Source organism: Sinocyclocheilus grahami, unplaced genomic scaffold (assembly GCF_001515645.1).
Source record: "Sinocyclocheilus grahami isolate Dianchi unplaced genomic scaffold, SAMN03320097.WGS_v1.1 scaffold798.1, whole genome shotgun sequence".
NCBI lineage: Eukaryota > Metazoa > Chordata > Actinopteri > Cypriniformes > Cyprinidae > Sinocyclocheilus > Sinocyclocheilus grahami.
Genome location: NW_015505977.1, coordinates 650,673 through 654,432, shown reverse-complemented (window position 1 = coordinate 654,432; position 3,760 = coordinate 650,673). Strand labels below are relative to the sequence as shown.

Below are 3,760 nucleotides of genomic sequence, written 5' to 3'. Positions count from 1 at the left end.
AAAGATATAATAAAATATTTACAAAAATGTGAGGGGTGTACTCACTTCTGTGAGATACTGTATATATATATATATATATATATACACACACACACACATATATATATATAGAGAGAGAGAGAGAGAGAGAGAGAGAGAGAGAAAATAAAGCTTAGTATTACTTTGACTTGACAAAGCTAGCTAGTAACATGCTAAAGCATGCTAACAAAACATGCCAACAAACATTCTGGGAAAATGCTAAAACGCGTTAGCAGCAAGCAGTGTACTTAAACATGTTAGAAGAACTGCTAGCAACAGTGCTAAAACATGCTAGCTACATAAAACAAGCCATAAACAGACACATGCCAACTATACAGAAACATCCTAAACATGCTAATGTGTTAAAATATGCAACACTCAGATATATTACATATGCTGAAGCATGCTAAAGACAATATGCTAAAGGTCTTTATGTGCTACATATGCTAAAGACCATGCCAGCAACTCTCAGCAACATGTTAGCCATGCGGAAACCAACTAATGCAGTCTGAAGTAGTCTAATATCCCTCTAAATTAACCATGGTATTACTGTAGTAAAAGTGAAGTAACCATGTTTTTTGAAATATTGATTACAATTTGTATCAAATACCATGGTTAAACTATGGTTAGTGTAGCAAAACCATGGTTCATTTGTGGTTACTTTGGTTTTATTTGTAATAAAATAATCTAGTTAAGTTTATGATTTGTCTATATTTTAGTCATTGCAATTTATATATTAAGTTATAACTTAGACTGAAGTCAAGAAATGCAAACGGTTGCCTTCATTATTTAAAATTCTACAAACACCAAATTTTTTACACCGCATAGTCAGCATTGCTAATTCATTCTCCCCAGTATGCGACAGAAATAGATATAGAGATAAAAGGAATGAGATAAAGTCAGTGTGGATAGAGCAAACGCACTGCGATACTGAAGAAAGCAGTTGAAAAAATGTCACATACAGTTCTGGCGTTTAGGTGACTAATGCTAGCGATTACAGCACGAGTGATAAATGACTCTGATTAACCTGCAGTCAATGTGAACCCACAGCTGTGTGCGTCTCTTTCTCTCTCTCAGGTGTTTGATTGCTGTGGTTGTTGGCTGTGCGGGACCTGGTTATATGGGGCTGCTCAAGGGACTGCAGTAATTAAATTCGTACCTGTGGAGTCATTGCACCGTAGAGCAGAGCCCACAGAGGAGCTCAGATGTCGGTGTTCATGACATTGTAGTCCAACGAGTCTATTAAAGTGCTTTCTGCGCTTTTGGATGTTTCCTATAAAGAAACAACAAGATGCAAGTCAGATACCACTTCTGTTTAGTTCTTCAGAAAGTCTACAGTTTCACAAGGAATTGTCACCAAAGCATTATTCAGTCCATATTTTAACTAACTTTTTAGAGCTTTGGTTGTGTTTGGACCTTGTCTTAAGTATTCCGTAAAGCATAGGTTCATTTGAGTTGTTGTGCATGGCTTTTCACGTTTACATTAAAAAGAAAAAAGAACGTTTTTAATGTATTAGATTAAAACCAACATGTCAATGTGAATCTAACAATTAAAATTTAATCAAAGACTATAGTTATGATAAAACAATATTATATACAATTAAACTTCTTACATTACAATAATTACTATATAATTTATTCCAGTTAAATATTTTGATATAAATTCTAATGAATAAAAAAAAAAATGAAAATAAACAAAACAATTACATTTCTGAATAAAACATTACTTAAAGTACAATTTTTACTGTAAGGAACTATTTCTACCTGTCTGTTGAAGCCAGGTTGATTTCGCCATAATAAATAACATTTTGACTTAAATATAATATATAATATAACCAGCTACTTTAGTAATTACAACATGAAAGACATTTTGTTAACTGATGCTAAATGCTAATCTAAAAAGTTTAGTAACATCTACATTTATTGACTTTTTCAGTTAAAAATATTATTTATCACAAATATATAATCAAAACTAAATTTAAAATAAACTAAATAGCATCAAATTATTGTACAAAAAAAACAGAAACGACTGAAAAATTTGCAACTATTAAGTACAATACTTCACCATACACAGTAAAAATTACATTGTTTGCATCACATTATATGTAATATTACTGTAACATACTGTAAAATGGTAAAACGGGTTTAGCATAGTTCCTGGGGGGGAAATGCAAATTTACAATTTTCAGAAAAAAAATACAGTGCAGTAAACAAATATATTATTGTAATATATATATATATATATATATAATAAATATGAATTAATTAAAACTCCCAAAGTTTTTTTTAATGTATGCTACAGTATATTCTAAAAGCCTTCTAAAGTCAAATGAAATTTAAGTGGTTGTTTACTATAAATCTTGAACTCCTGAACTGAATCAGTGGATGAATCATGTTTTTGAGACGGTTCTTTTCAGTGAACTGGTTATTTGGTTTGTAAATTGGACAAAATGATTTTTTCAGATTTGTTCATTGGATATTTCATGGATTTGGTTCATCCAATCAGCTTTTAGAGCTCAAACGGTCTTATTTATGTTTGTTTTCCCAGGTGCCCTGGTTCGGTCCTCTCGAAATCAAATCTATTTTGAAACGATTTGCTACAAGTTTGTTTTGCTAGAAACATCGCGAACAACATTCCCGAGTTAGTAAATGACAGATTGATTTTAAATTACTGAACAGTGTGAGCTGAAACACAAGCTCACAGTAGTGTGTCAAACAAACACGAAAGGCAATTGTGTTTTTCTATGCAACAGCCTTGAGGAAATTACAGTGTGATTGTGTGTGCATCATGTTTTGCATCGGTGTGAATGTCAGTGCTTTCAGGAAAGAGGAAAAATCAATGGAGACTTCATCTCAAATGAAACAGGACCTCATGGGACTGGTGTCTCACCTCTGTACCTGATGATCTGGGAAATGAGCCATATTCACACTTCAGTAAATTCCTGCACAAACATGTCAGAATACAAATCATTAGCATCTTTAAAATGATTTTTGCTTCCTTGCATTGTAAAAAATCATAATGTGAATATACCAACCGATTTAAATTACATAAAATATACTGGTTTGTTAAAATAATTATCAAACAATTATTAAATGCTACTTTAGAAATAAATGGCTAATTTTACTTACAACATTTTTTAACAGTATTTTACAGTAAAAGCAACTAAATAGTTTGTTAAATATAATTAATAATATATTTATTTATATATTATTCACATGAATAATATAATATAATAATTAGACTGATTAGATAGATTGTTTTATGGTAAGGTTAGACACATTGTCTTATTAAAGGCAGGGTAAGTGATTTCTGGTAGCCAATGTTGATATATGAAATCACCAAAACAAACACGCCCCTACCCCAAAAGGGTCTTGCCCCTATTTTGATAGCTCCGCCCCACACATACGTACGCAACCCAGACAACGATTAGTCGTGAGAAACAAAGCAAAACCAATGTTACACCGTGTCTACATCGGACGTGAGCGGCGTGGCGCAACAAATCCCCGACAGAAAACTGCTGCTGGGTTCTATTTATGACGTGCTGACACAAATTTCAAATGGTTTTCAACGGTCGTTTGATCGTGTCCAGTGTAGGCAGACTTTAGCTGTTGTAGACACGGTGTTACTCGCCTATTGAGAAGAAACAAAGCAACCTCGGCGTCCGATCGCAGGCCTCCGCTCCTTGAGTTCTCTCTTACGCTGGAAAGCTGATCCGATATTTACACGGGTCCTACTTCTTGC

The 3,760-nt window shown here is 33.2% G+C and overlaps 1 long non-coding RNA gene across 1 annotated transcript in view; it reads right to left on the bottom strand.

The window, feature by feature from the left end:
* LOC107561898 (uncharacterized) overlaps window positions 1-2,963 on the bottom strand; it is a 4,707-nt gene extending 1,744 nt beyond the window's left edge. Inside the window, exons 1-2 of the long non-coding RNA XR_001605930.1 lie at window positions 2,909-2,963; window positions 1,178-1,291 (exon numbers count right to left, since the gene is read on the bottom strand). This is a non-coding gene — a long non-coding RNA (uncharacterized lncRNA). The remainder of the gene's footprint in view (window positions 1-1,177; window positions 1,292-2,908) is intronic.
* Window positions 2,964-3,760: the final 797 nt, after the last annotated feature.